General features: G+C 36.6%; 1 protein-coding gene across 2 annotated transcripts in view; it reads right to left on the bottom strand.

The window, feature by feature from the left end:
• Window positions 1–27,138, bottom strand: part of TCF4 (transcription factor 4) — a 353,017-nt gene that overhangs the window by 101,812 nt on the left and 224,067 nt on the right. The gene's annotated exons all lie outside the window — the stretch shown is intronic.

The following is a 27,138-nucleotide window of genomic DNA, read 5'->3' as shown; positions in this document are numbered from 1 at the left end:
CATCATCCAAGTGGCCCAATTTTTGTATAAATATTTTAACAAACATATCATGTTTGTACGTGTTTTGCTAAACTTTAAGTGATTAAGAAAGTGAAAATCTTCCTCCACCTTTATTGATCACAATTAAACAATAGAATCTTTCTAGATCACAACGTTTCCAACAAGCAAGTTTATATATTTGTTTTATTTTTAAATAGTATATCATCCCACAAAAAGAAGGGGAAAGGAACAAAAAACAAAAAGGAAAGAAAGAAAGGGGAGGGGGAGGGGGGAGAGGAGATGGGCTGACTTGAGCTTGCCAAATTCAGAGCATCCCAGGAAAGGAGGGCCTCTGGGAATTGATCCCAAATGAAACTAAATCATTTGCATATGCCGAAGCAAATGCCACCCGAGCATACATCTATTCTCAAGAATCAACTTCAATAATTCAAAGCACCTATTTCCTTACAATTCAACATGGTAACAAAACACATACAGTATTCATAAACAAGGAGGGACTGTGGTGTCCCTTCTGAAGAGCAAATCCTTGGCTTCATGGTAGAAAGTTTTTCCCACACTCTAAAATAAACACACACACACACACACACACACCCTGCACATACACACATAGAGTGAAGGCCCAGAGGTTTGTCTAACTCACTTGCTCTGCATTTATTCCGAAGGTCCCCAGAGGTTTGTGTAAACAGTACTTGAATTATAATCACACATTTCATTCAAATTTCATGCTTTGAGGATTTTTTCCTCATTAGAACAGTTAGTTGTCAATCTGACAGGATCACATTTGTAACCTTTAAACCACCCTCAGTGTTTCATACATAAGGCCAAGGTACTCACCTACTAAAGGGGAGTATGTAAAAACCAGGACTTAGAAAAGAGGCTGGAATTTAAAGAGAGGTAAGTTGGTGGTTTTATTGCAGTTGTTCCTTTGTTGTTTCCTATGGAAACCCCTTATTTAGAAGGCTGTTTCTAGATCCTATCTAACTTTCTCATAGATGTACTGCTAGGAAGATTTCCGAACTATTTTGATAAACAACTATTTGCTTCATCTACATTAAATGCCTCATCTTATATATTTTGCAAACATATAAGTGCCTTTCTATTAATTATGTAAGTATAAATAAAATTTTCATGCTTTAATGAGCTACAATTAATATTTTAAATATTGAAGCTCTCATTGCTTTTAAATATATTGTTAACATGTGCATAAATAAATATTTTTAATCTGATAAGGTGAAAGAGATTTTTAAACCCCAACAAATTAGCACGTGGGACTCAAAAAATTAAAATGGTACTAGAACATTAAGCTTCTGGGCTTCATTAACTAATGAAAAAGAGCCTGAAATTTCAAAAGTACAAATCTGCAATGATTAATAAAGATACACTCCTTTGAAAGGTGATCTATGCATTATAACCATTGAGACACTGAACATATTATCATCCACCGATGTTCAGGTTTTGGTTTGCTGACCTTGGAGTACATTTCAATCACAGAACTCAAATCAGTGGCTTGTCAACTGAGACATTTCTGCAAATTCAGACTTTGAAGTTTCCTTTGTGACAGAAATATCACCCATGATAAATTTTTAGTGTGATGCGTGGGGAGTTAGCACAGAAGTATAAGAACAACTGAAGCTATATGCATGAATCCATGTGTTTCATAATAATTTTAAAAGAAGTCTTAATCACAGCAGCCAATTTTTAAGGCCCCTAACCTGGTCTGTTTGTTTCACCAGTGTATAATTGGGCAAGTTACCTAATAGGCAAAGAGTCCCTTGTTACCACCAAAATGATAGGCAATAGAAGTTAGCCACATAAAACAGTAAGCTACCACTCTCCCTGGTGGTCAGCTGAAAACACCACTGAGGACACTAAGGGTAGGCAGGTGTATTCTCAGCCACTCTCGGGAAAAAAATTCTTACCAGTAAAACTATTGTTTAGAAGTGCTGCCCACTAAAAATACATGCGCATTATTCTTACCGTCTTCCGTAATTTGAAGTTTACAGTTCTTTTGTTATTTTCCAAAAAGTCCTTGACAGATATATTTGAGGTAAAGGAGAACTGGGGACACATACCTATAGTTGTCATGAGAAATTTGGGGGCTATGTGACCCGAAATCCCCAAGGCATGTTATCACCTACAAGGTGGACATTCATAAAAACTTGCTGAACAAATCTATGAATGAAAGAATGAATGGCCACATTAAAGAACAAGTAGATATTAAAAATCTATACCACTTGAGTGTAGAGCCTTGGATTTTTGTATCCACTGAATCATCTCACAAACAATTATTTAACGACGACTCCCAACTTTGTGTGGAGCCCCATTTTGGAACTTGCACAGGATCCAGAGACATGTAACAACACTCCTCCTGCTCTCAGAGAACCTGACCACGTGGCTGAGGAGATGGGACCTGTGCCCTTGAATAAAATGGAAAAATACGACTAATGACTGTTTTAATTGTGAAGTTGGGACAATATCACACATATATTAAACAGACAACAACTTATCACATGATAAGGAACCAAACCATTCCCTCTCAATCACAGATCTCATTAAAGTAAATTCTACCTCTTTTTCTGAATAATGGCTATATTATGCAGTTACTGAAAAGCCCAAATAAACCTAATAAACACACGCACGCACACACATGCACATGCACACACACTACCTTGTACATCGTCCATAATAACGCAGGTGCTCAGCAAATGAGTTGAATGAATGGAGGAATGAATGATGGTCATATGAAGGGAGTGCCATTCTCCCCCCAGGGTATAACTAGGTAGTACTGGAACAACTCCATGTTTCTGGTGAAGTCATGCAACACCTATATTTTTTTTTTTCATATAATAACACTTGCTTCCTTCTACAGTGTTGTTCCCTTTGGCCCAGCATAGCTGAACTTAGCTAAACATCACACCCCAAGGAAAACAGTAATGTTCATCAATAAACGGTGATTACGTAACATAAAGGGAAAAAACACACCTATAAATGAAATAACCACCTTAGGTAAATATCTACCCCATCAAAATTTTTTGTAATAAAACCGTATATAGTGATATACAATTTAAAGAACATACACAATTGCCTACACTAAATCTTCATAACCAGTACTCTGTGACAAGTATTATCATTCCTACTTTAAAGATAGAAAATTAAGGCACAGAGAACCTTAGATGACATTTCACAGACCACAAAGCTACGAAAACAGTGGGATCAGGATGTGAGCAAAGTCATAAAATCCCAAGGGCTTACATGTGAGGAGGGTCAGACGTAGCTGTCTGAGAATTACAACATGGCTACTTGGTAGCCACTGGTGTGACAGTAGCCAAGTCCTATCACAGGTCTGAGTTTTAGTGCCCTCATTTTAACACAAGCACTTCTTTTGAGGACACCTCACTCAGCCTATCAGCGACATGCTGGAAATGAGGTGCTTTTCCTTGTCCCTCCTCTGCTGTTTCCTCCAGGCAAGAGTGCCTTAGCGAGCGGTGGGAAAATGATTTCCGCCCAAAACAGACTTTGGTAACACAAGTCTACTAAAATGAAAAAAGATTTAAAAATACAGAACCATGCTAAACTCTTCAAAGATTTAAGCAAAGATATCAAATCACACAGCTTTTTGAAGTGCTCACCACTATTGACATGATCAGCACGTATATACAGTTAGATAACTAGAAAATATATTTCTACTGATGCATTAGTATCCAAATCTGTGCTCTCATATTTAAACATAAATGAATAGCAACATCTGCCAAGTCGGGGAAAGGAGGTTATCTAAGCTACCCTTATCCACTGAAAAAAGAGGTTATTACTGAGTTTAATTTATCCTGATGCCAAATAATTGGATTTTCCTGCTCTCCAGTAGGAGTCACTATAAACAAGAAATTTAATTCATAAGGTAAATTAATGTTGGTGTTTAGTTAGCGAATGCATATACATGGGTTGTTAATTTTAATAAATTTTCATAAATGATGATAGCTTATACCTAAGGCAAGTTGATGTTTAATATCCACCCTAAACTGCAATGACAAAAATCCTTGGTAAGTATGAGTACAACTTTTGTAAAAGACTTAATTATCCAAAGGAGGATACAGACAGACACACCCACGCAGAGTTAAAAATAATTTTTCCTAATATCTGTGACTTGAGACAGTCTTGCAATCTAGTAGTGAACACCAACAAACCTCCTGTATGTACATTCCTATATTTCTTTGTATTGAGATCTTTTAAATGTAGAAGAGCTAGTTTTCTTTGTAAGTGAGGAAGTTTTTTACTTAAAAAAAAAAAATGATTTTCCTCAATCGGAATCCTAATTACCTTAAACTATTTCCAAAATACACATTCATCTGGGGGAAATACTTATCTCAGATAAATATACTTGTCAGATGAATATAAAAATATTTACCTGAAGTAAATCCATATGACATGAAGAACTGAGATAAAGCACAAACTAGCTCTACCTTCTCAGTGGCATAAACTTATTCTCTTGGCACCATTTGGACACTATCAGGTACAATAGTTTTAAGTATTTGTACAGTTCAAATATAGACAAGTTTAGTTTAGAAGATCCTTTTATTACAGAAAAGTATCAAATTATCAGCTGAGACTGTGAAATCTAATTTCTATTTGTGACTTTATCAGTGACTTTGTGTTATCTTGAATCAGATACTTTTATAAGGCTTGGGTTCATATGCAGACATCCAAATGGTTTATCACATGATCAAATATTTATTTTCTCCTTGGCTGGTCAGACAGCTTGTAGTCATATTGATTATAATGTGATTCACATTGATTACTAAGGTAAGCAATGGGGCTATTTTTTTTAACCAGACTTTTGTCCCATAAATAAATGACTTCTACACCTTTCTGTGGCAGTATATCTCTTCAGAAGAAAGAGGAGGTTTTCTTATTTTGCTTTAGACGGTGTTACACAAGCTCCCACAGACATAATATTTTGTTCTGGTGACATACAGTAGCATGCAAAATAAATGCAAAAACCAAGTTCCCAAATTCTTGTATCCAGTTAGATCTGCTTAGAGTCATTTCCCCGCTTTTCCACATATTTTCTCATTTCTGTGGTAAAGAATACACTGAGTATGTCATTACCCACATGGACATCACATCTATGAAATTCAATAAAGCCAAAGATATAAAACGGATTAGCCTGCAGAGCAGGGAACATGTATATAACGGCATATGTGATATGGTGAAGTGAAATACTAAGAATATATAGATTTTTGTGTTTAGTTACAATAGAAACTGCATGCTTGACTCTCAAATGAAGTTCACCTCTTCCTTCCTCAATTTCATGCAAAGACCCATAATTGCAAAAGTCATAAATTTATTCTACCAAATCTCTGAAACATTAAGTGAAATGAGAAAAAAAGAGTACAAGTGATACTTCCGATGACTAAAGGAGATGTTTTAGTTAATGAAAAAAAAATTTCATTATGCTTCTTATTTTTCTCCAGGACATCAATCTCTTTCCCCTGGGATAAGTGGAATGTTCTTTGAAAAAAAAAAAAATTCCTTTACCCTAACCCAGTGTAATCCATAGCCAGTCTCCAAGTTTGATACAAAAACAAACCATTTCTATTTTGGTGCAATGAGGAAGCATCGCCCTGGACAATATAAAAACAGAGACGGAGGAAGTTGACTCAGACTGCTGCACTTCCCAGATGAAGAGAGCTAGCAGGCTTACCACAATCACCTGAATCAGATGAAATAAGACGCAACTGTTTTTTCCGTCGAATTGATGCACGTGTAAAAATGAATTCCCAAAAAGTTAAAGGGGGGAAATCCTGGGTATGTTTGTTTGTCTGGATGAAGGATTCCATTTGAGAAACTTTTGACAAAATGGACTGATGAAGCAGATTGGAATCTGGGCACAGGATGTACACAATTTTTGAAAATTTGTGAATAAATACTGGGCTTCCCAATGCATTGCTCAATGATCAGAGGGAAATGTGATATCACAATGAAAACCATTTTCATTCTAAATAGAATAATTGTCTAGGGTTTGTCAACCCTCTTCGGGGTGGAAATTCTAACAATTTCCTGAGGTTCTAACTGTTGATTACATTTAATTGTTTGACATCGTCCAACAAGTAGAACAACGAATTGCTGGGCAGAGAACAAACAATTTTCAAATACTTTAATGGCTGTCCCTGATAAACACTCGAAATAAAAAAGAGTAGGTAAAGAGAATGAAAAAAAATAAGCTTTAAAATGGAAGTGAATGACCATACAAGAATTAGCATCCTGTGCACATCCGCTACTGAAATGCCTATTTTGAATGCCTGTTTTATAAAGGTCTGCCCAAAATATCCTTTTGTGTAACCAGCCACGTTGAGCAAAAATTAAGGGTATTTCAAGGAGAAAGGAGTAGCAGATCTAGGTTCCCTCAAGGTCAATCCATAGCCTAAAGCTTAAGTCCATTCCTGACCTACACATTGTGTTCTTTAACTCAAAATGACCTTGAATTTTAGCCACTTAGTTTTAAAAAATAAATGATCTCTTCGTTCTGTTAATCATAAGCACTTGAATATCCGCCCCACACATAAACACAGAGATGACCATGAGGAGAAAAGTGAGACAAGTTTTGTATCTTCATCCATTAAGAGAAAAGAGCCTGTAGCAAATCTCGTGGACAAGCCAAAAGACATTTTCCAGAGAAGTTTTAAAAGGGACAAGATGCAAGTAAAAACAATTCGGGGCATCTACTAAACAAAAAGGAAACAAATTCATAAGTTCTCCTTGAAACAAACAGCATTAAAATTAGAATTGTTTGGCAAAAATTGGATACTGACAAATTTTGGCTTCTAACACAGGCCAACCTGAGTCAGGAATAGAAGAGGACTTCCTCAGAGTCGTATGGCTGTAATGGTCTTATTTCCATTCATTCATGGTTAGATAAAAACTCACTGAAAAAAATGTCTTCATAATCATAACTAGAATTATTGTTAACAGTGCTAAATTGTCAAATTATGGTGCCTACACACCAGAGGCATTAATGTTGCCTCTATTTGTTTCCCAAAATGTCAGTCAGCATTTTGCCTTCTTTGAACATGATTATCAAATGCATTCGGAACCTAAAACAACTTAAATCCTATTTAATATGAGTCAAAATTCCATACAGGTCAACTCTCCCATCCTTTCCCCAAGTTGCAGAATGTGACATGCTCTCTAACGTCTGTCAGGGCCTTGAGCACCTACCTACCTAATGTCAGCACGTGAAAAATGTGTTGTGTGCAAGGGGAGGGTACAGAAAACACAATAAACATAAGAGTTCCTCAAGTTACAGCCATTTTGTACATGGGCTGTGTCCTTCCAACTCGCTAGCAGTGTTGATCTTTGATCAATTTCTCATACTTTTTGCAATAAAAAGAGGTACACTTAAAATTATTGTGGGGGTGCCCGGGTGGCTCAGTTGGTTGGGCAGCCAGCTCTTGGTTTCGGCTCAGGTCATGATCCCAGGATCCTGGGATCCAGCCCTGTGTTGGGCTCTGCTGCTCAGCAGGGAGTCTGCTTCTCTCCCTCCACCCCTCTCCCCACTTGCACTCATGCTCTCTCTCTTTCAAATAAATAAATCTTAAAAAAAATAAATTAAAATAAAATTACAGTGTGCACAAGGCTTTCTCAGAGTTAAGCATTTCTGTACTGAGTCATTATTAGTACAATTATTAGACAAGTGACTATATTTCATGATAAATAATTATTAAACATGGAAAAGTAAAAAAAAATTAAATCATCTTTTTTTTTTTTTTTTTTTTTTACTGACTTCCAAAAGAGCTAGTTTCTGATCCTCCAACCAAGTACGGGGGGAGGAGACCCCCATCCCTATCACCTGTTCCCTTGTACTTATTAGACAGAACAGTATAATGTGGAGGCCAGAAACCAAGATGTTGGTTTGAGTTCTGGCTTAATTTCTAACTAGCTCTCTAAGCCTGAGTGAGTTCTGGCTTTATCTAAATCTCAGTTTCTTTATAAATAAATATGTTTCAAATAAATAACTGTTAAATTGTGAAAATGACAGGGTTTTTTTTCCCCCAAGTTTGAAATTCTACGATTTATGGTTTTATTATAATGTGTTATCTCTGGACAATCAATCTCTGAAAATATGAAAACAACCAAAAATTGTTTCTGCAGCTAAACTAGCAAAAGCTCAACTGTAAGGAAAAGATACACAGAAGCTGCTAGGCAGAAGCTCAGTTGCATATCTGGGGCCTCTGTCTTAATCTGCCAGATCTGCTACTCTCAGCAAGAGAATGACATCAAGTTCTGTAGTCACTTCCAGATAAGGACCATTCTAGATCCTCTGGATTCTCCAGCGAAGCTTAATGCCATAAACTGTTGCTAAATAAATCATGCACCTACTTTATTGCTCCCAAATATTATACATTTATAAAGAGGAGAGATCAAGATTTAACTTTCTCTGCCCCACCCTCTAACAACGTAATATGCACAGACCAAAAGCTTAATCACATTTTACTCATGGAGTGAATGAGGAACAAAAAGAGATTTATTTCCTTCCTTTCCCCAGTGACAGAAATCATCAAGTCCAGAATTGTCAGAAAAACACATTATGGTCAGCCCTAAGTTCAATTTGAGAAAAAGTCAAGCCTTTGTAAAATGGAAAAATGAGCATATTATTAGACAAACATTTTCAAATAGAGCCACACGTACTTTATATTGATAAAACACAGACATATACGTAGTTATGATAAATTGTTCCCCTAAGTTTTTAAATTTTCTAATGGTTATTTTTGATTTCGTGAGCCTGGCCTTTCCCTCATCCGGATTATAAATGGCTATGGATTAGGGCTGGACCAAGTTTTATTTGCTGGGGTGGCAGAGAGCATACTCATTTACACATACACTTCACAGAAGGGGGCTTGGAGGATCTAATTTATCTTCCTTTCTTCAGTATAGAGTGGCTATTTTCTCAATGGAATAATTAATAGTGTCAACAATATGCCAAAGATATAAAAATGGATACATGCATGCATTGTCACTTTGGAGAGGTGATACGGTGTGATGCAGACTCCTGTTTGTTTTATGTATTCTTTAATTCTTCTTGATAAGTCCACCCTACTTATGGAATCTATATTCTCCTTTGCAAATTCAATTTTATAAACATTTTCTTAGCGGGACAACAGATTCTCCTATGGCTAGACATTATTTCCTAATGAGGTGGAGGAAAACAAAACAAAGAAGCAGGTGTTTTCATGTCATTTCCACATATTTAACTTTTTTTCTTTTGTCTTCTCCAACACATTCCATTTAACTTGATTCTAGGCACTACAGAAATGAACAAACTTTTTTAAAAAGATGTCATTTTATTTCATGGCTAACAAAAATATGCCGATGACAAGAAACTCACTGCCAATTATGGTAAATCTTGTGGTTGATTTTCTCTCTCTATTATAGATTACATTGTTATCACGGACTGTGGGATTACATCAATTGTTGGACTTTGAAGAGTCACAGTCTCTGAATTTATTAGTCCACAAGGTGGACCACGGTGGTGTTGGGACCCTAGAGCACATTAGAAAGTGAACTTTTGCCTAGGGAATATAGTCAATGGTCATGTAGTAGCATTGTATGGTGACAGATGGTAGCTACCCTTGTGGTGAGCACAGCATAACTATATATAAAGATGTTGAATCGCCATGTTGTACATCTAAAACTAATGTAACATTGTGTGTCAACTATGCTAAAAAAATTTTTTTTAAATGAACTCTTGCTTCAACAACTACTTGGGGCCATGTAAATCTTCACGATGGGAAGAACCTTGGTCCACTGCTATGTGCCTTTCGGGAATACTGGCACCTAGTAGATGTGCAATAAATATTTGCTGAATTTTTTGATACTTAAGCCTTACGCTGATTTGATGCTGACTGGGGTAAGATGATGTAGGATCATCAATCGCTTCCCACAACTTCTGGCTGATATCAAGGTTCCTTGACCTTTGGGGAGTGACAGGCCCCTTTGACAATGTGATTGAAATTACACCCTCTGTCTCCAGTTACCTCTGTGATAAACATATCTGATGACTGAAATTATGTTGACTCGAATTCTAAGAGAAAGGCAGTAATATTTTGTAGAGACCGATTTGAAATATACTTGATCTGGATAAGCAGAAGCCATACCTTTTATGAGACAAGATTAATGCATCAGGTCTACCTAAAATTTACTAAGTATATACAATTAATACAGTTCCCATATTCTTAACTAAGAAGAAATTTAGTCCGAACACATACTCTAAAATAAGTTATCATTTTAGCTGTTTATACCTTCTTTTAAAAAAGTTTCCTAACTTATGGGTACCATCATAGATACCTAGTAGCCATGCAATAGTGAAAGATCTGTCTGGGTATTCTTTAAAATTCTCAATTTTCAGAGGTTTGTAAGGAAATAGCCAGAATCTTAAATTTGCTATGCAGAGTTGTCTGTAGAGATGCAAATTCCATTTCTCTCTCTCTTTATATTCTTTTCTTTCTAAAAAAAATTTTTTTGAACTGCGAAGTCATTTTGAATCATACATTGCATGAAAATAGACTGTTTTAATACTTGAGATGGTTTATCTTTATTGTCTATGGCCCTTGCCTCCCACCCCAAATATGCAAAAATTAAAAAAAAAAATCTCTCAGCTCACCTCCACATCTCTCCATATACCTTGACTTTTTTTTGAAGGAAGTACAGGTCCTTCATTTTAAATGTGATTCAATGACATTTAAAACCAACAATCTTGGTAAGTGACTACAATGCTTCACATGCTGGCATTTACGGTGCTTGCCCCGTGTAGGTAAACTTGGGCCATGCCACCCCTACTGTGTAATACATTTAATCTGGACTCCGTAATCTCAACTGCAATTATCCTCTTTGTTATTTTCAAGGCTGCAAGTTCCCAGAAAAGTTGGAAGGCCGACTGAGCTTTATTTTCCAGCGAATATTGTTTTTGATCTCTGTCGTTGAGGTGGGAGCACAGCTGTGCAAAGTAGTTTCAAGGAACCAAGGGATAGTCACAGAATAACCAGCTGAGAGCTTCGCTCTGAGCTCACAAGGCGCGGGCTACGTGATGATTACATGAGCACATGCATGGCCATGACCACTTGCATGACTTTCAAGCTAAATCTGTGTCGGGTAGTATTGATTTAGGTTGATCTCATGGGTATTTTCTACCCCCTGATTTTGCCCAACTTACACATCAGTGGACAAGAATGGGACCTAATTTCATTTTTCATACAGTAACTAGCATGTTATTTGTGTTTTAAAAATGAAATGGTAATAGTAGAAACAGAGCCTAAACTGCTAATTTAAATAGAACCGTAATGTTATCTTTGAAAAAAAAATAACGGCTTTATTTGGTAAAAGCATTATTCTTAACAGTAAAAACAACAAAATGTCTTAAACTATACTCTACATATTTTAACATACCCTGAAATAACTTTCATTAATAACGAGTTTCAGTCTGATAGTCATAATTAAGTCTTCTGGTAAATGCACTATTTAGGTACCTTTTGATGGATTATCATAGGAGAAAAGGACCTGCCAACATTTCTAAACAAAATCTCCAATTATACAGTTCCAAGATAAACAAGATGGACTTTAAAGTATTAAAAACTATGGGCCACAACACCCAGCTTAGAAAAGAAATTCCTTTCAGAAAAAAAGGAAATAGTATAAGCTCTTAACTATTTTAAACAAGTTTTAAATGGAGGAAGGAAATAGTGACTTTACCTTTCTAGAAGTGAGAGCAGATACTTCAAAATAATAATTTGAATATTAAGTGATACTAGTAATTTGAGTTATACAGTTGAATTAATAAATTATGACTGGGCTAACTTGGGACTAAAATTATTAATTGTTCAAAATAATTCACTTCCTATCCGAGAAAATATCTTAATCTTGACCTAGAGAAAAGTCACTACTTAGTAATATCTTTCTTCAGTGGCTGAGAGGCACTCAATTTCCATTGTCAAAGATACCCATTTAAATGGGTAATATCCATTTACTGGATACCAATATCCATATATTGATGCAGTGTTCAGATCTTAATTTTCAAATGCAGGGACAAGAGAAACTGGTACTATATTTTAAACGTAACTATAAAATCAATTCTCAGGAATTAAAAATAATGTCCAAGAAGCAGGCTGGGGACCAGATGTGGCCCCTGAATGCTGTGTGAAGCTCTTGCTGAAACACAAGAACAGAACAACCACATTCAAGCAGAGAGTGTGCCGGTCACAATCGTGGGACTTACACCCAGGGAAACCTGTCCTTAATTTATCCTGCCGTGTGTAGATTTGGCAAGGATCTCCAAACATCATTTACATACCATATGCCCTGAATTACCTAGGCACAATGGCTGTGGACAAATATGATGTTTCAGGTCTGACTGTTTGCTTCCTTTTATAAGTTTTGCAGCTCTCACTTAATTTTTCCCATTGCCACATAATTTAATGCAATATTGCATGTTGCAAAAGAGTGTTTTGCTAAATCAATAAATAGTTCACTGTGCCTTGTGATTAGAAGACGGCGACCCTGAGGTAGGTGAGCAGGAGGTATTATTTCTCCCATGTAAGAATCACATAAAGGAAATCAGCTCTTTATGCTTTGGACTCATTTTAACCTTTGTTTCCTTAATAAGCATATAAGTGCAAGGCATTCAACAATAAAATAGGAATCAGATATTCTGCCTTCTATAGAACATACAAAATTGGTCAGCAAGTTTTCATGTTTAAAAGGGATTCCTGAAAATAGACTCTATATTTGTTCCTCTTATAAATAAAAGGCATTATAATTGTCCTGTGCCTTGGTTTCCCTCTCCCCTCAATAATGGTATTAATACAAACCCAGTAATATTTGTCCAGATTCTCAAGCTAAATTTAAGGTCCGACTGATAAAAATGTATACTTAAACCAAAAAGATCAATAGCCTAAAAAAGGCTTGGAACAGAATTACGTACATATTTTTTGTTGTGTACTATAAATTTGACTGTATAAACTTCCAATTAAAAATGACATTCACACCATCATTTTTGATAGAATTTTGCACAGTAGGAATACTCATTAATGCAGGGTAATACAGTGTGATAAGCAGCTTAGACATCAAAATAGTTTAAAAAAAAATGTCAGTTGGTGTACTCTGTACATGAGTAAAATAAAACTTAAAAAAATTAAATACCTGAGGAATTAATTAAAAAGAACACTTATTGGCATACGTATTTTTTTTAACTCTGTCAAATCAAGAACATCCATTTTCTGGTCAGCTTCTGTAGAGATCTCAGTCCTAGTACAAAAAAAAAAAATCCATCCTGCATTTGATAATAAAACGTTAAATGCATTGCTATATTCAAAATGGAATAAAATATTATTTAAATGATTTTACCTATCCTACAATTGCCCTTCCAAAAATTGTATGTGTGTGCATGTGTATTTACCATTTAATATGAAGTATCTCAAATATCTGAGTTCTTTTCAACACTGGTAAAAGAGAAGTAAAAGCCCATCAGCTAAGTGTGTACACATGGGTCATTTCTTGATCTTTAACTGGAAAATAGAAAGTGATCATACATAATTCTCAACTGTATGTTAAAGTAAATGGCAAATGAGTTGTGTCTATACACTAGTAGAGAAATAAGTAAAAGGCAATGCAGTAATTTCAGAATACTATCAAATAATGTGCCTCCTTTAGGGGACAAGAAAAGAAAGAAGCTACCACTTGAAGACCAGCAACAAAAGGGTTAACAGACATATGCTGTATAATTAGGAGATGCATTAATGATTATGAATAGTAAATGATTTGGTGCAAAGAAAAAATTTTAGTCAAAGGGACATGTACCTATCTTACATGTTTATTAGTAACTATATAACTAGAGAATTCTGCTATTAAGAATCTTGCATTATTGGTGTAAATACTTCCAAGGGTACATCAAATTGTAATCTTTCATACGACATCCATCAAACCAGGCTGGAGATTTTGACAAACATTAAACACAGTAAGGAGGCAATTATGTATGCATGATTTAATCTGCAACTAATTAATATGCAAATTTATTCATATGTTAGTTACTAAATTAAAAATGCAAAGAAGCCCTTATGGTGATTCTCGAAATTTTGCACAAACAGAACATTTAAAATGTAAGAAAAATGAAGTTTTTTAGAAACCTATAACACACTTTTAGTGTCTCCAGAACCTGTTGCATTAAGAAGACTCAAAAATACGTGTTTAAATACTAGATAATAATTTAAAAGGTGTGCTAATTTTATGTGAGAATGTGGGAACAGAAAGGTTAATCAGAATTCTCTCGAACTCTTAAGAGATACACTCTAATTACCAGACAAATGGTATTCTATTTCTAAGCTTCCTTCCCTGCTTTTAGGGTTGTCAGAAGTTGGTCATCTTACTGATATCCTGCACAAATGGTTAGGGGAATAAATAGTATTTGAAACCAACTAGAGATATTGAAAATTCTAGGGGAACTTTGAGACCATTTGGTGTTCACTACACATACAATTCACTCCTCAAGATGGCAACTCGCTCTTTTCGCCTTTGGGGAACAGCTCTTTGCAAACAGAGAAAGGGGAGGAAACTCTAGAGGGAGGCTAGAAATTCTCCCAAACTCCCTTCCAAATGAATCTTCAAAGAAAATAATGCGACTAACACAAGAGCAACAACCTCCCCAAAAAGCAGAAGGTAATTTCATCTGAATTCAATCTGGCTATTTTAGCCCTGCATTTTCCAGACAGTCCAAAACTGATTTGAATCTTTGATGGGAGATGAGGGATGTGCAGTAGTGATAATTTAAAAATATCTTTGGGTTGTCTGCATACAAGGGAGTATCCAGTCAAGTGCATATATTATCCTTTGGCTCTGCTGCCTTCTGCAAGAGTCTGATTTCCCTAGGACTTCCTGCAGATCAGCAGCGGCAAGGCTCTGTGTGGATCACCTCTCAAGCGATTACCTTTCTCATCCGAAGTCCGGCGGCCCTGTATACAGCTCCTGGAGCTGGAACCTGGGACAGCTGTATTGGCCTCAAGCAATCAACACAACTCAACTGTATGAGGAAGCACAATAACAGCATCTACGGCTCTTCCCAGGGCACTGAACTCTCACCCACGGAAAAAAAAAAAAAAAAAATCGCCATCAGTCTCATTGCTGCCAAGTGACACACAAAAAGGAAGTTAACCATTGGCTGTTACTTGCATTCACAGTCTGACTCTGATCTCCCAGCTTCCCTTAGCCCATTCTGATGCCAAGCGGACTACAGCTTGCCCATTTCATTTCGACCATGGCAGCCAAAAAAAGCCCTGCCCCACCGTGCAACGACAAGCAGTCTGTTTTGATATTAGTACCTCAGTATGTGATATAAGAGAGTCAGATGTCCCCAAACTATGTGCCCTCCCCTGAGGGACTCCGTCCTGGCCTTCCTTGGCCAGAGGGATGGGGACTGTGCCACAAATCCTTAGCATCTGAGAGCACAGGGGCAGGAAACACACCATCCGCAGGGCTCAGACAGAGATGGCGAGGAGAGACTCTTCTGGGGAGAGGAATCATGCCCTCCAATTCAGCACTCGCGTCTAACTGGAAATATTAACTCATATTCTATTCACTCCCTGCCAGCCAGCATACATGAGCACAAACTGAATTACATAAGAAAAGGAGTCTTTTTCTTATGTAATTAAATCTTAGGAGACGCTAGTAAGTAAACATCAGATTTTCTTTTTTTTTTTTTCCCCCATGAAAGGAAGAGGAATATTTGGGGTTCAGAAGAATGGAATTTTTTCCTTGATTCTCAGAGAAAGAGGAAGATGGTAGTAAAATCCTCTCCCCTGCCACCCTTCCCCATCCCCTAACACGTTCTGATTTCTTCGCTAGATGCATAGAACCAGACTCTAACCTGGCTTAACCTCTCGATGTGCCCTGTAATGTTCTCATTCCCTCCAGCATTAACATAGCATGCCTTTTATGATTCCAACGAGACATCATCAGGTGAGGATCTCAATTTCTGGGCATTTCAGGAATCTGAGAGTAACCCAGGCCTCTTTAATTTTTACAGGTGACTTAATTTTTGTTGTGACCAGAACTGAACATAAAGCTTTTAAATGCTTAAATGTACACATTTATGCATTCATTACACAGTGTTAAATCTAATTTGTTCTTTTTACTGTCACAGGAAGCACATGTTTAAAGCAATCTGTTTCCTCATGTGAATGCTTTCCTGTCTGTTTAAAAAAAATTGCGACACACTTTACCCTGAGTAACCAAGAGGTGATCATAAATATCCCTAAATAGCATTAAACAGATATGAAAGACATTAACACTTTCGGAATGCCAAAGTAGTATTAAAAAAAAAAAATTCTAACAGATGCTCCTAGGTCAAAAAGTGAAATGTGTGTTTCCTGAAAAAACACTCTCATCAGAATCATAAATGAACTGTGAGCAGAGAAGAGGTGTTGCTGAACAAACGGGGATCCTTTTGGGGAAGAACACAGCAATCCACTGCCAACGTGTACTTGCCATAAAAAGCCAAATTGCAATGGAAGTTTGATGAAAACCAATATCCTTTGTAATCCACAAGGTGGCAATGACTACAAATGAGGGGTACCTCCATCGGATCTATCCGGTTTCCCAGAGAAAGGGTCTGTCTCTGGGAACCCAAGCCTCGGTTCCATTCGGGGACACAAGGCAGGGGTCCAGCCAGAAGGACCTTTCCTGAAGAGCCGAATGTGCTGCCTGGCTTTTCTGTCAATGAAAACTGGCTGGGAAAAGTCATTCGTTGTGGAATGCAAGACACCATGCTCTCTTTCCCCCACCCCCTTTGGCAGATGTTTTTTTTTTTTTCTTTCAGTGCAAGAGGTCACTAATCAGCCCTTATAAAAAAAATTGTTCTAAGTTTCACTTAGCTGACAAGCGAAAACAAGTTTTCTTTTATGAATTCAGCAATGGCACTGAGGGGGAAAAAAAAAAAACACCACATTACAATGTGGCAAAGGCCAGAATCCAGCAATTCTTTGACTTTACCTTAAAACATCTGTATAAATAGTCCTGTTTCATGTTAGAAATTTACCTAAACAGTCCTAAACAAATCGAACTCTGTTTTACTTTAGAAGCGAAATGAAGTGCCATACACTCCCACCTACTCAACACATCTTCATCTTGCCAGATGAGGTAAAAACCCCAGGCCTAACCCCTTTTCATGGGGACCAGAGCCAGCCCCACAAATGTGGTGCCCCACTCGGGAGGACCTGCTTCTGGCCAATTACAGAGTAAGACTGATAGAAGATGAAAGAAGAAGCATGTATCTCCTTATCGCTCAGAGGCAGGGCTGATTCAGGCATAAACAAATTACTGGCAGAGGGGAATCATATTATGAGGCGCTCTGTCATCTTGGCCTGATGTCCCATTTCAAAAGAAAAAAGATGGAGTACATACTTCCAACACAAACTTTGTAGAGCGATAAGTCTAATGATAGAAACAGCTGACTAGGTGTCTTGGCCTGATAGAGACACTCCTGCAAGGACAAAGACATACAAAAAGTGCTTGCAGTATTTCGTAGTTTCAGAAAAAACAAGTGACCTCCATTAGGTAGAATTCTTCTACATGCAATTGAGAGCCTGGTCTGAGTTTCTCCTCAGCAGCTAACTACCCCAGTAAGCCGTGTGTTAAATTTTTCCCAAGTGCTAGAAGACAGGTAGTTACCTTGTTGCTGATGTTAACATTGCCAGGGGCTTATTATTATTGTCATGAGATGTTATCATTTCTTAGATATTTACAATGTGCCAGGACTATGCTGAGCATGTTGTATATATTTTGTCATTTATTTATTTCTCCCAATATCCTTAGGGGGGGTATGTATATTTCCCCCATTTTTAAGGGAAGAATTCCAGGATATTACCTCATGTGCCCACGGCCATGTGACTAGTAAGTGGCACAGCCAACTAAAAACCCAGTTGATTCCATGCTCTTCAGCACTAGATCGTACTCTCTCTGTTGCAGAAATGCTATACAGAATGGTCTAGTCTCTCTAAGGGACCTGCCTGCACAGAAGTTGTGCTCTACAACCAGTGAACACCTTAGAGGTACCGAGGGGCATTCTACAGTGAGATGAAACTTTTGAATATTTAATTTTTTCCAGATTGGCAAATACTTGAGATGCAAACAACGATCAGGCTGTGGAGAGCTTTTTGCTCTACCAAGTGCTCTGAATAGCCAGCCACGGGCAGCATAGCATCATGATTAAAGACAGATAAACCTTGCAGACAGACTGCCCGGGTCTCAATCCCCAGCTCTGCCACCTACTAGCTGTGTGACCTCAGGCATCTGTCTTCACCCCTCTGTGTCTAGTTTCTTTAGCCATGAATGAAGAGTAGGATATCCCATCTCATAGGATTGTGTCAGAGTTAGTGATTTATTAGATGCAAGGTGCCCAGTTTCTGGCACCGAATAAGCACTATGGTAAGGGTTTGTCATGAGTATATCCACATCATCTCCTGAGGCAGGTGCTATTTATACCTATTTTGTACACCATGAAATAGGGTTGTGACCCAGCCAGGGCCATGAGGTAAGCAGAGGATACCAGACATTTAATTAGGAAGAGCTCTTGATTTCTAATGCAGTGTTATTTCCATCCTACTACCCCACTTTTATTACTGTATTCATTCATTGGAAATCTTTCAAAGAAATATGCAAGGCAGTGAATTTAGCCTTTACATGACCAAAAAGTCCTTACCCATTTCAAGGTGGTGACAAGTGGGTAAGGGCACTCAGCATCTCCAAAAGGAGAGTAAGTCCCTCTGTTTCACTGTGTGCGTTATTTGATTTTCTGAATGCAAAACCTTCTCAATAGGCCAGACCTTATGCTCTTTAAAATGCTAAGGTCATCCCCACCAATTGGGGATGTAAGTGACGGAATACGGAGAACTTCCTTAAGCAGGAAGGACCTTAAGCCGTGATTTAAATAAAGAGGACACTGAAGAGAAAGAAATGTTCGGTGTTACTTGGTGTGTCTAGTTTTTTGGTTCGTTGAACAATATGCTTTGAAAAAGTATAAATGAAGAAAGAAATGAGGGAATGAATGAAAACTTCTGAAAATGCTTTCTTCTCCCTCCCACCTGGATGGTCCCAGTTTGTTATCCACTTAACAGCTAGGTTGTTGGTGTAATTTATTAAAGGGAAAACAAAACAGCATTGTTTGTAGAATAATTACTTATTTGGATTTGAATTTCATAATTCCAACTGTATCGGCCCATAATAAAAATGCTGAATTCCATTTTCTTTTGCCCAACCCTATCAATTAAGCTACAGATGATATGTAGCGATGTGTTATATATATCTAAAAATAAAATTCGTATCAAGGCACTCTATGAGGAACCCACAGGTTTTGGCAATAAAATCTCCCTCGTGAAGCATATGCCTCAGTATTAAATGGCAGAATTTGTACCTTTTTATGACATAACAATACTTTCAAACAGTACAATTGTTACAGAAACAGACTGATTATCTATTTAGCTTAATGGCTTACAAATTTCAAACTGATTCAACAAGTCTCAATTGCCAGGCCATGAGCATTCTTTTAAAACCTCAGCTTCAGGGCGCCTGGGTGGCTCAGTTGGTTAAGTGCCCAACTCTTGATTTCAGCTCAGGTCATGGTCTCAGGGTCGTGGGATTGAGCCCCGCATCAGGCTCTGTGTTCAGCACAGAGTCTGCTTGTCCCTCTCCCTCTGCTACTCCCCTGCCCACTCTCTCTCTCTTTCTCTCTCAATCTCGAACACTCAAATAAATAAATAAAACCTTAATAAATAAATAAATAAATAAAACCTCAGCTTCAGTAGTTATGAGAAAAGAGTTGACCACTGCTGTACCCTTTAGACACATTTTATTTTTTATCTCATCTGCTAACCTCTCAAGTTATTAGACCTCCCCTACGGTAAAGCTCGAGTTTTTATACCCCACTTATTATTGAATTATTTTGTACTTCCTGTTCGTTTCATAATGAGTAAGCCAGAAAATATTATTGTACCCTAGGTTAATACACCTGAGCATCCGTGAAACAACCGAATTCCCCAAACAGGGTTACTTGAAAACATGAACACGAAGAATCAGCCACCTACTTGAAACTGCTTTCTCATGGCAGCTAATGATATAATGATATACTTTGCCAATCGGTTCAATGAAAGCCATTACAATATTACTCTAAGTGTAATCCAGGAGGCATATTTAGGATGAGATAGGCTGGGGATGAGGAGGCTGCTGTAGCCAGACAATCTTTTCTCGGATGGTATCAAAATAATTGCTCCAAAAAAGCATTTTTTTTTAAAGAAAAAAAATCCCTAGATGATAACAGCAAGTGGTAAAGTGACAGTTTCTGGGTATGTGTGAGGAATATACCACAAGGGTCATTTTTCTGAGAACACTAAGTCCTTCTAATATGAGTCCATGTTTCACAAAGGAAATGCCTCTTAATCACCATCGTCGCAAACACACCAAAACGTTTTTTTACACTTCGTTACCAAGGGGGTTTTACTAAGAAATGGCCCCTTTTCTTCTGTTCCACTGAATACTCAAACTGAACCTAGTGACACTGAAGACTCGTACAGGTCCTCCTCTGATTACTCTAGAAGTAAATACTTATATGTCAAGTTTCAACCTTAGTAGCGTATTTGGGATTGATGAATTCCTCAGATGACAAAGTTAGCCTAGGAAGAGGATAGTGGCTGTCTCCTCACAACTCGAATATAATTCTAAAAATGTCCTTTTCAAACTTGATTTTGCGCATTCTTTCAAAATGGAAATCTGTGCTTCTCACCGAAACTTATATCATTTTTCCAACCTTGAAATCCTATAAAAAAGGCGGACTGCTCTGCACTACCTTAATTTCTCTGAAGAGGGAGTATAAGCTCTAGCAAAGCAGAAAACTCACAAGAGCCCTATACCTATGCAACGGTATAAAAAAATCAGAATCATTCACATGCTGCCGTTTTGAGATAAAATAATTGAGCATTTAAAGCTACAAATTTTGCACCGCATTTTATAAAAGCTCTTACTCCTTTTTAAAGAGAGCACACTCCAGTACACAAATACACCCTGGGATAGTTGAGATCAAGGCTGAGAATCTCATGCTAGTGCTTGGAAATGTGACTTTATGTTCAGCTTAAGAATTCAGTGCAATTTATTTAAAAAACAAAACAAAGCAAGTGTCTGTCAACAGCCTGACAGAATTTAATCTGCCTTAAGAAAATACAACTTTGCTATTTTTGAAGAGACTCTTCATTCCTTTTAGGGTTATTGCCACATATTCTGAGAGAATCTTACTTAGTCCTCCAAGTTCTCCCAGATTTTGATTTATGTCTTTCAAACAAAAACTTTACAATTGTTTGAAATCAGGAAAACACACCTTGAAAACGCAGAAATCGTCAGTGCTCAGGAAAAAAAAAATGAGAAAACTTCCCTATGTTAGAAAATAAAACGAATGGTTCAATCAATGAAATACCCGGAAGTTGAAAAAATGGTACCTGACCAAATATTAAGCCCAGCATCTATATTATTCCAGAAACAAAATAAACTCACAGTCAAACCACACGCTGCAAAACAAGTTTTTATAATTTCAGAATGCATGCAAGCCTCTGACAATTCTCTCTCTAGGTAAAGCAGCCTTACAGCTTCTTGGATTCCTTAATAATTAAACCACTCAGACGGCGGAGTCCAAGACTTCACACCAAAATATACTCTTCAGTGCAAGTGATAAAATAAGGTTCCAAATAACAGTTTCCTGAAACGTATTTCTCCTCTCTTAACAAATGAGGCCAGTTTTATACTAAATGCTATTGTTCCAGTTGTTGAAAGCTTAAAAGTCCCGATAAATCTTAGCAGGTGAAATATCGAAAACTTGGTTAAAAATAAAAATACACACGTGGGTTGGGGGAAGAGATATCACGCACACCATCTTAGAAGAGCTTGCTTAGTAGAATAATCAGACAAAGGGGGCCGGGAAGGCATGTCTATTGAGGAGGAAACTAGGTGGTTGTGTCTCATTTGAGTGTTTGACACATGTATCTTTTCATTTGTAAAGATAATCATAGAAGAGCTCACAAATACGCAAACCTTTCTTCTATAGTTGACTTTTGTGTTTTTCTTCTCCCTTACATTTCTTCCCACTTTATATTTAAAATATACACACCAGAGGTCATCCTTTTAAGGGGAGAAGGAATAGATCTCATAACAGAGAGGATGATGGAAGAGAGATTTCATTATTCCAAAATCCCAAACAAAAATACAGAAATCTTGTAGCAAACTGAGAGATTGGAATGCCTAATGGTACATATGTTATATATTTGTATGACTCTCATATGCTTTTTGAGACATTCTTAATAGAATAAGAACCCCCAATAAAAACTTTAAATACAGAGATTCTCCTATATTTGTGTCATAACCAGCAATTCATAAAAAAAGCATAACGTCCATAGCCTCCAACTGCAGTGGAGACGGTAAGATTGGTTTTCAAAGAAAGAATGTATATGCTGAACTTCTGAAGCCGTTGGTTTAGTAAATTCAGTATTAACTGCACAAAAATATATGTTCTCTGTGATGAACATTTTCTCAACTTTCAAGGTGCTCCCCAGGGTCATGTTACCTAGTCTGTGTAAATTGTGTGAATAGTACTTTTGTCCTATTGGGGATGATTTAATTGTATTATACTTCATCTCTTTTCTGTCTATACATTTTCATAACTAGTAAGCATAATTTTAATATCTGAACTTTATATTTCAATATCTTTAGTTGGAGAATGGGCACACTAAGTTTAAAGTTAACTATTGTGAGCTATCCAAAGATTTTAATGTAAACACCTATAGTTATACTTTTTCACAAAGGATCTACCTCCCCAGGAATGAACATTGATGAGGCCCCTCCTTTTATATCCTATCACATAATTGGCTACTCTAGAATTTCCTGCAAAGGAGGGTGTCCAGGTGGCTGACGCTTAGTTCATTTTAAAACTAATATAAATTTTATTTTAACAAAAGTTGTATTATCCCTCAAGTTAAAATTTTGCTGACATGTAATAGCATCACTGTGATTTATGATCAATTTCAAAGTGATGGGGGAAATGATGTTTTCAATCATATGTAATTTCTGAGCCTCTAAGAAGGAAAAAAATGATTACCAACTTCTCTTTTACATTGTGATTTCCTCAAGCATTTAAGAAAAAAGGTTTTTTCACTAAAAATATTTTAAGGTATGAACTCTACATCATTTTTGAAACCTTCAAATAGGAAGTTTTTTATATAATGTAAAAGGCACAGGACACTTAATGCCATCAACATTATCCAACTTTTCCTGATATTCCTAATAATATCTTCTGTAAAAGAAAGTCTCATTTAAACCTTAGGATTTTATTTTAAGAATTCTTCTGTTAAGAAAATTGGTAAGCCTGGCATCTCATACACATTGAATTTTTATTTTTCAAGCCTACCTAATGATTAACTCATTCCAAAGTTTCTTGGAGTGCCCAAATCTTATTTTAGAATCTTTACTATCATAGACATTGTTGTCTTAGGATCCATGTGTCCAAAATTATCTCTGACCACCTAATACAAAGCTTGACAGATCTATGTGATTTTGAAAACAATAAGCAAACAAAGAAAAAACAACTGTAATTTAACATTAAAAAAATAGACTTTACTGAAAAGTTCAGTTTGGAAAAATCACTGGAGACAAGACAGGTCATAAGCTACTTCTAAGGATAAAACTTCTTATTTCTAGAGAAATCTGAGTTCCAAGGATTCCAAATGGGGAAGACAGTGACTGTCACTGAAGTTTCAAAACTCAATTCGAAGTGAAGACAAATTCTACCCATGTTTTCGAAGTAGAATGGTTATCGTTGTTAATACTTTCTGGTTAAATGCATGTCATTTCACATTCAAATTATAAGAAGATGGAGGTTTTATGTGTTTCCGTATTGGTGGGCACAATAAAGTTCCCAAAAGACCATGTCTTTGTGCTTTTAATGTGTGTTCAGAAAAAAATATTTTAGAACAGCACAATGTGAAAATTTTTTGCTTTCTAGATTTTAATGCCTCCATGTAAATGTCTAAGAATTATGGATCATTTTCCCCAAAAATGTGATTTAATGGGTGTATTTTTCTCTGCATGAGTTCACGATTCAATATGTATGACGATTCGGCTATACAAAGAGAAGAAATCTGCTGGAAAGAGCAGTAAAGTTGCAAAATGTTACGTTTAAGATCTAGGATTTAAAGAAGAAATCCAAGACATAGAAATCAAACCAGAAGTTCACGTGCAGATCCAAGAAATCAGACAGGTGAAATAAATTCTGGCGTCAACAACAACAAAAAAAACAAAGCTTTACCATTAAACTCTCATCAAGAGATGAGGGCTACAAGAAACTGGTATGTGACTGAAAAGAACATACTACAGTCTGAACAGAGAACACGAAAATGTTCTGCAGTACTAAGCAAGGCTCTTGTGGGCAATTAGAGAGTTGTCATTTCACACAGCCTTTCCTTTAAAGAAACATCACTCTAGCCCTAACTACAGGCCTCTGTGGTCCAGGGGGACAGACTTCCTTCCCTCCACTGCGCCTGAACAAGGCGACCCCTCAGGATGGTGCTCCCGCCACCCTATCACTGTCACGCTTCCACAGTGACTCGAGGTCTCTTAGAGGCTGTGCACAGCACAAACACATTGAAGGATCCTGCCAGATCCATGGCATGATGTTGGGCCAGGCTTATGTTTCCTCTCTCCCACAGATGCTGCAGTATTTTCAAAAACAGGGCCAGGCAAGCGCCTCGCTCTCATTTTCTGTGAAGATCCAGCCTAATGGCGACAGAAGAGGTCCAGCCTCTGTCTTCTGGTAATGCCATAAATAATATCTGATTACAGATGTTACAGTTTAAATTTTCTTTGTTTTAGGTTAAGGAAGAGAAAGGGCCCATGTCGAAAAGGAAAAAAAAAAGTGAGTTGACACAACAGATTGTGACAGATTTATTACTATTTATCATGGTAAATATGTATCGAAGAAAACATATAAATGTCTTTATCTAGTCATAATCACTCCAAAGAAAACCTTTAATAGCCCCAATTTCTTATTATTTGTAATAAAACCATTCACACATACTGAAGCAAGTTTTAGGAACTACCTCTTATCAGATTTATATTCATAATTTTTATTTGAGCTTAAAAAAAGAGTAAACATGGCAGAGGTCTAAAAATATGAAAATATGGGTCTACTGGGGCAAACGTGCTACAGTGACTATTGCGGACCCTCTCTTTAGATCAAATTAAAACATATACTTTGTGTGTAAATAATAAACAATCCAATAAATACAACAAAGCTAATATAAACTAAGTAAAATTGTGATTAAAACAGAGCTGAGATTTTTTTCCAAGTTGTAACAATAAATAGACGATTGGATTCTAAAATCGACCAAACTAAGTTACTCTTTTTTGCTTAAAAAAGAAAAAACAAACAAAAAAAACAAGGATAAAATTTCCATTTCAATTGAATTTTCCTCCTTGTCTTTCCAAAAACAGGCTCTATTTACAAAATTGTTCCTTAAAGACCATTAAAACATTTAGCCAAGATAAATTCTCTAAGAAGAGTAAATCCTGAACTGACCATCGAAAGCCAAAAATTAAATAATACAAACTAAATTTCCAATTCCAGATCCAATGGGAAGAAAGGAAAGATACTTTTATATTTCTAAGCATCTGACAACATATCAACAACACACAAACTGTCTAAATAGCAGAGAAAAAACTGTGTCAGTGAAATTTTCTATAGTGGCCAGTTAGCTCTAGGGTAATACTTAAAAATTTACAATGAAGTAGCAGAAATTATTGTTGACAACGATTAAGCAGATAGGTAATATCTAATGTCACACCAAAACACTCCTTAGAAATTGTGTAGATTTCTGCATAATTTTAGTATTGGAAAAAACAAAGTTTATTGGACCCTGAGGCATAAATAAGGTTCTATAGTTTTAAGTTTTCCACGGCTCCTATGGCAAACAGCTATTCTATCATTTCAGAAGAGTCAAAGTCCACTTATTGTATTCAATAATGTCCATATTAGGTTCAGTCATGTTTAAAATGTAAACAGCTGTGAGGAATATATCATTTGAAGTTGTCATAAAAGCTATTAAAAGCTAAAGTTTCATCTACATTAAATCCACCACAAACTCCAAGCTTAAAATATGCTTATAAAAACCTGAGGGAATATTAGTCAATTTCAATACAGCATAGAAGTTTAAAGAATAAACCACTGAGTACACTTTTTAAGTGACTTACTGGTAGTCTAAAGTGACTATTTTATACGCTATTGGCAGTTTTATTTACACAATATTTTTCTATATTTATGGATAATTTTGTGATGCTTCTTCAACATTACCAAGTCTATGATAACCAGCATACAAAATTTGTGTTTCTTTCCTGATAAAGACTCACTCTGATATATTCACTTAATAATTTTTTGGATGAGCTGAACTAAAAATCAAGTCAAATACACAGGTGTTTGGGTTAATCTAATCTTAGCACATTTGCAAAACCTATTATTCTCCTAATTCATTAAAAATGAAGTAAAACTAATATGTGAGCATTGATTAGTAATATATTTTCAGAAACCCAAATATCATTTTATTTTAGAGAAGAAGAACTTAACAATAGGGCTCATTAGCATTCTTTTCAAAGAATACTAGTGCCCTACAGAACACAGAATTAAATTAAATTAAATCAAAACTGTGTATCCTATACCTGTATCTATCTCACAGGAAGGAAGGAAGAAGGGAAAAAAAGAAGAGAGGAACTCATATTTTTATTCTACGTAAGGAGGAAATCGTTAGGAAAAGACTGTTCTAAACAAAATTAAATAAAACCATCTTAGGAACTCAGATTGGAAAATATATGTAAGAATTGAAAATAAACATATCTTATTTAGTTGTGATCACAGCCACCTTTTGCTGCGTTGGAGACTGGAGGGACCTCAGCAAGCGCCTGAGTACAGCTCCAGGTATTAAAAAGACCCAGAATGCTCTTGGTTACAGCTGTTTCTTCTGGTTGTCACCTGGTATTCCAGACACAAATGGCTACTGATGCGGCTACCTCTGAAGCTTTTATTCA

This window comes from Neomonachus schauinslandi, chromosome 14, assembly GCF_002201575.2.
Source record: "Neomonachus schauinslandi chromosome 14, ASM220157v2, whole genome shotgun sequence".
NCBI classification, from domain to species: domain Eukaryota; kingdom Metazoa; phylum Chordata; class Mammalia; order Carnivora; family Phocidae; genus Neomonachus; species Neomonachus schauinslandi.
This window is presented reverse-complemented; position numbering and strand designations above follow the sequence as displayed.